This window comes from Xenopus laevis, chromosome 1S (assembly GCF_017654675.1).
Source record: "Xenopus laevis strain J_2021 chromosome 1S, Xenopus_laevis_v10.1, whole genome shotgun sequence".
In the NCBI taxonomy this organism is placed as follows: domain Eukaryota; kingdom Metazoa; phylum Chordata; class Amphibia; order Anura; family Pipidae; genus Xenopus; species Xenopus laevis.
Genome location: NC_054372.1, coordinates 67,498,130 through 67,504,129, shown reverse-complemented (window position 1 = coordinate 67,504,129; position 6,000 = coordinate 67,498,130). Strand labels below are relative to the sequence as shown.

Here is a 6,000-nt window from a genome sequence, read left to right as displayed (position 1 = left end):
TCAGTCCTTCTGCAATCTGCCAGTGAAATACTACAAAGAACTACTAAGGATAAAACACTTTGTTTCATTGTCACATTGTCCATGAATTGGAATCATATGAAATATAGCTTTTGATTCAAGGAACCCTATTTCATTTCTCACCTCCCAGCAAATCTTAGACACTGATTCACACATAATAGCAAATAGTTTGGGATTCCCTGATGATGCTAGATAGAAAATGAACATTGACACTTGTGTAAAGAATAAATGCATGTGTGTTTAATATGTCCTACTTTCTGAATCTTTCTCGCTCCCTCAGTTCTCCCAAATCCACCACACTGGAACTAGTCATATTCTTCATGTTCTCATTGTTGAGTATGGAAGGTTGTGATCAAATGTAATTCCAAATTAAAGAGAACTAAAACTCAATAGAGAATTAGGCTGGAATTGCTGCATATTATTGCAGCCCTTTGGCAGTGAGGATATATGCCTTTGAAAATACTCTCAAACTGTTTTACTGATGACTTATAGCACATGCTATAGGCTGCTGTCAGTCATCTGCAATTAGGGGCTGACTCACAACATACAGCATATGTAAATGCTAAAGTCATATTTCACAGTTGTTTTTCTGCTGTGGGTAATATTTACTGTAGCATCCAAGTAGTGGCTAAAATTCCAAATTGGAGAGCTGCTGAACAAAAAGCTAAATAATTAAAAAATACACAAATAATAAAAAAGAATGAAGACCCGTTGCAAATAGTCTCAGAATAGCGCTCTTTACATTATACTAAAAAATAATTAAAAGGTGAATAACCCCTTTAATTGCTCCATGAGAAATACATGACATAATATTTATTTATTTTATAGTGTGCTATCAATATTAATATTGGATGCCATGTTTTGGGGTGCATATTTATCAAAGAATATACTTCAAAGTTATATAGAAAAGAAATTCTCTTATCTCTGTACTGGTAAATGTTACAAGGCCTTTATAATTAAAGTTGTTTCAAGGGTTTATTCAGTTATCGATCAAACATGCTGAAAAGTCCCAATGGCCAAGAAAAATCATTGGCCCGTGAATATAATTTGTAGCTGGATGCAGAGGGCCCCTGCATTTTCTACAAGCTTTATGGGACAGGGATACCGTTTATACTCTTACCACGTAGCACTAAATATAAAATCACAAATAATCACATTAGGACAACAATTAGGTAGCTTAATTGAGCAAGAAACCCCTAATTTAGTCACTTTGATATACAATTGGACTATATATGTCCAGCTCAATGCCATTTTAAGTCACTGGTGTGACCAGGCCAAAGATTCCATAGGTGGGTGCTCATAAACCCCCCCCCCAACAAACTGTAGTAGAAATGCCCTAATGATACTTAATATAAACTCTAAATTAACTGGAATGAAGGCCCTCTCTCTGTGCTTTCTATCAATTACAATGAGGGATCAGTTTTTTCCAGAAGCCTACTTATTCATAGGTTAATGAAGATATCGATTTTGTCCCTGGGATAATGCCCCTTTAAATATGCCCTGGAGCAATTAAGTGTCACAACGCCACAAACTTTTGATAATAAACACACCTCGAATGATTAATGGTGACCAATAACTTTTTTTTCTCTTGGTTTAGGTACAGGGTGGCAGCCCTATCATACACCTGGTTCTTATTCTCTGCCTTAATTTGAATTAACTCCAAATTCTTGGAAAACGTATTTCTGCTGGTGTATTGTGTGTCATAATATAGCGTAACCACCACCTTGTTTACTGGGTTAGTGGCATTGCCCTATGGAGACACCGCCTGGGATAAATACACACTGTATAGCTTGGAGGAATTTCAGAGGACAAATATCTTTACAAATTCCAGAATACATTCCTCTTTTCAGTGTGTTCCCAAGCAATGTAAGCAATCAATAAAGCTGTGCAAGAGAAGACTGGCCATACACCCACACCTAATGCCGATAGGAGGTAGGGAGAATAGGGAAGCAAGAGGCTTGAGCTACAGCTGTTTTACTTATGATGTGGCAGCGCTGGCTACTGTCACCCTGTGTATATTATATGCACACACGCACAGTCTGCTCTCTCATCAGCCAGCCCTCCCCTCAGCTCCACTCCTCCAGCCCTCACCTCAGCTCCACCCCCCTCTGCCCTCTCCTGTTCCCTTCACAATCAGCTGCCAGTGAGGCCCCCAATCCTTCCACTTCGCAACTACTCTGTCTTAGCAGGACTTGGCATGGAGATCAGTAACACGAAGAGCTGCCTTGCCATCAACTAAGGGATCTTAGCAGGAAAATAGCAGAAGAAGCTCTTTGCAAACAGAGCAGAAGGAGGAAGCAGAAAGCAGAATAGGAGACTGCAGGCTTTTGCAGGAGCTGACAGAGCAGAGATCCAGTAAGGTACAGTAGCTTCTCATTCCTAATGCTCAGATTATCCCGCAGTGGCTGCTGCATGACAGCTGGGAGTTTGTTCTGTTCAAGCAGCTTGGGATGACCCCCAGCAACCCTTCCAGTTGTTCTCTCAGAGCAATACGCGCAAGGCCTTCCATAATGTGTGCTCCATCACCTTGCTTGGGGTGATTTGGGGTCAGTGCTAATGTGGATGCTGCAGGGATGTCATCAGTACCGGACAAGGATTTCCACTGGCCCAGAATTGCTCTTGTTGGTAACCTGACCCCTGACTGCTACAGCATGTGCTGTGTGTGTACACACAACATACTGTCACACCTATACTGCAGTGTGTGCTGTCTACACTGTCACACTGTTTGTATCTATGCTGCTGCATGCTCTGTCTATATACATTGCAATGTCACTGGGTGTTTGTGGGTTTACTGCTGTTTCCCAAGTCTAACACACAGCTCCTGTATATGTATGTGCGTTTGTATCTATACTGCAGTCCATGAATTGTCACTGTTTGTGGGAGTCTTTACTGCAGCACGTGCTATTCCCAGTTTACGCTGCTGCAGTGTGTTGTCTATGTACAGTACACCATCACTATGTGTGTCCTTTCTGCAGTGTGTGCTGTCCATTTATACAGTATACATTACTGTGTCTCTTTACTGTAGCATGGGTCTGTTTACAAATCCCTGTCACTATGTACTGCAGCATGGGTTCTCTATGTCAGCATGTGCTTGGATTTTAAACACAGCATGTGTCACCATGTGTACAGTGTCACAGTTGAGTGCACTGCTAATAATTCTTTGTTTATACAAGAGGGATCTTGAACCTATGGCCATGTACAGTAGCTGACCCCCCTCCTATATTTTGATTGCAAAGAGAATCTAGAAGTTGTAGTTCAGCAACAGCCTGGTGGCCACATGTTCAACACTTCTGGTGTGTACTGCAGTTTGGGACAATGGAAAAGCTTTACAGCGCACAGTCCCTTCAAATAGTTGCCTTTTCTGTTCTTTTTTAACACAATTTAATGGACTGAGCAACAGTGTGACAGTCAGTGAATTAGACAGGACAAATTGCTTTGTTCTGCCTGTTTAAAGAGCTGCAGTGTTGGAAGCTTAGACACAAAAAGCTAGTCAATGAGAAGGAATCTGTCATCAGGTCTCTGCTAATTGTGTATGAGCTGAAGTCAGGCTCAGTGTTGGGGACACTTCTGAATTCCCACGTGCACATTTCCATTTCATTCCTGCTATAAAACGTGATTACCACATTGTAATATCATGTAATATGCAGGGGAAGTGTTTAATTTCTTTCAAATCGGCCGATCTTCTGTGGTTCTGATTATACTTTATAACAAACTCTTTCAGTTAAATTATTTAACACCAATAAAATAATGAATAGTTTTTATTCCAGATAGCAATGATCTGCTTTTGCCCATCAGTATATTGCAGGATGCTCAGGCATGCAAAATAGTTTTTTTTTTTTTTTAATCAACCAATTTGGTTGTCTAATTCCTCTCCGCTAAAGGGCTAACAAAGGAAGCAGTTAGCTGAAAATGAAATAAGGGATGTACCTCTAGGGAGTTTATTTTTGCAAGCTGGTGGCCAGTCTTACACATGCACCCATATTGTAAAAAAAGAGCTTGATGGTTTCAGATATAGAGGCACAAATTATTATTTGTACACTTGATTAGACTTTGCAAGAAAAATTCTTTGGGGGAGAATGTTGATAATGTTACAAAATAACATGTATTGTTTACATTTGTGAGTTGCTGCAACTTTCATTTTCCCACTGACATACAGATGCTGAAAGTTATAGTTTAATGAGAGATGCAGGGTTGCCGTTTTGCCAAGCCTAAACTTCTTATAGTTTTTTCATTTAGACTGGGGCTCCAATCCATTGCCAGCTTTTCTATCTCTAAATATGGCCCCACGCACATGGTTATCTTTGTTTTTTTGTATTACTATTCAGCATCTTTTAGGCCCTTTCAGCTGTATATTGTGTCACTGTACTGTTTTAACAACCTTAATACATAATGTATGGGCTTCCCTTTCTTTCAGATGTATGGCAATGTTTTTGTATTTTAAAACAAAGCGTATCGCTGGTATGAATGGTATTATAATAATGGCTGCTTTAAAAAGTGAAAGTTATAAGCTCAGCAATAAAATCCTTGTTTTTTTCTCTCTAATAAATTCTAAGAAAGCATAAAGCTTTTTACCGGTATGGGTGCTGAATTCCAACAGCAACCAGTTAACTGTGTATTATGAGTTAGAAAAAAACACCTGATTGGTCACTGTGGGTAACTACATAGGTACATAGGGGCAAACGCTAATTCACTAAAATCCGGAGTTGCGTCTAGGGTGCCGAATGCTGGCAAAGTAGGACTAGCATTACTGAGGCAAGCAAAGCGAAGTTGCGCTAACATTGCCTAATTTGCATACGGCGGGAAGTTAAAATTCAATGGACGTATATGTTGCAGCAAATACATTACACTACACAAGCCCGGGAAACCTTAATAAAATAAAATAGAGTTGTTATATTGCCCTACGCATGAGCCCAGTGTATAGTTTATATGCCATATGTTAGTAAATGTAGGGGGGGAGCCAGGTACCTCAGAAAAAAATTCTGATCTTTCAGCCTATCACCCTGAAAAATTAGGGTGTCGCCAGCATTTTTTGGGACTTAGAAAAATTTTCAACTGTTTTTTGAGGAAGTCCGTTCAGTGAAATTACCATCTTAGTGAATTTGCATACAACTTCGCCAGGCGAAAAACCGCTAGAGTCTATCTCTTTTGGTAGCGAAGTTACGGCAGAGACCGTTAGTAAATCAGCGAAGTAACAAAATGACGTTGCGCAAAGTTCGACAACTTACACTTTTTACGATTTCAAATCTGTCCCAGTTAACATTACTTTGCTGTAACCAAAATGCTTATATAACTAACTGTAACTTTTTTAGCCGAATGTTTACACCTATATACACTTTATCCGTGACTTGCCTTAAAGGGAGGAGCTCTTTTCTGCTTATGTCTAATGCACTTTGTAATGCAGGTTATAATTATTATACTTAGATATAATACTTCACACTCATGCTTTATAGCTGACAATCATTTTTTTTTTTTGGAAAAAAAAGAATCAGCACCAAATGCGGAATATCAAACAAACAGGACACATAGGCTAGATTCTTATTGGCAAAGTGTCTTGCATCTCAAATGAAGTCAGTGTTGCTGAAAAGCTTGGGGAGTAGATACAGTAGAGGGAGCTAAGAATAAATAACAATAACAATAACTAATAAAATTTCTAACACAATAGATCTGCAAAACCTTTGTTCTGAAGGCTATGTACCTTCATTGGCTTCTCCAATAAGAAGGAAGGACAGCAGACATATCACCAGGGACCTGTCTGTATACAGATGGAGAGTCCACTACTACAACAAAGGAAGGTCACTTTGTCAGAGAAAAAGACCATTCTGATGCACAGTCTGTTTACTCATTCCTACTATTGCCCCTCTTTCTTTATGTATATTTCAGGGTTTTGTATCACTGCTTATGCTTATTGAGTGCCAGGGAGCATCTTTATACCTTGTACTGTATATTGTTTATGATCTGTCTTATATAAAACAAATATGATGA

The 6,000-nt window shown here is 39.3% G+C and overlaps 1 protein-coding gene across 1 annotated transcript in view; it reads left to right on the top strand.

Annotated features, from left to right (window-relative positions):
- The first annotated feature begins 2,082 nt into the window (after positions 1-2,082).
- The window catches only part of LOC108706752 (serine-rich coiled-coil domain-containing protein 1-like), a 558,012-nt gene continuing 554,094 nt past the window's right edge, over positions 2,083-6,000 (top strand). Inside the window, 1 exon segment of the mRNA XM_041579683.1 lies at positions 2,083-2,378. The gene's annotated coding sequence lies outside the window, so the exon portion shown is untranslated.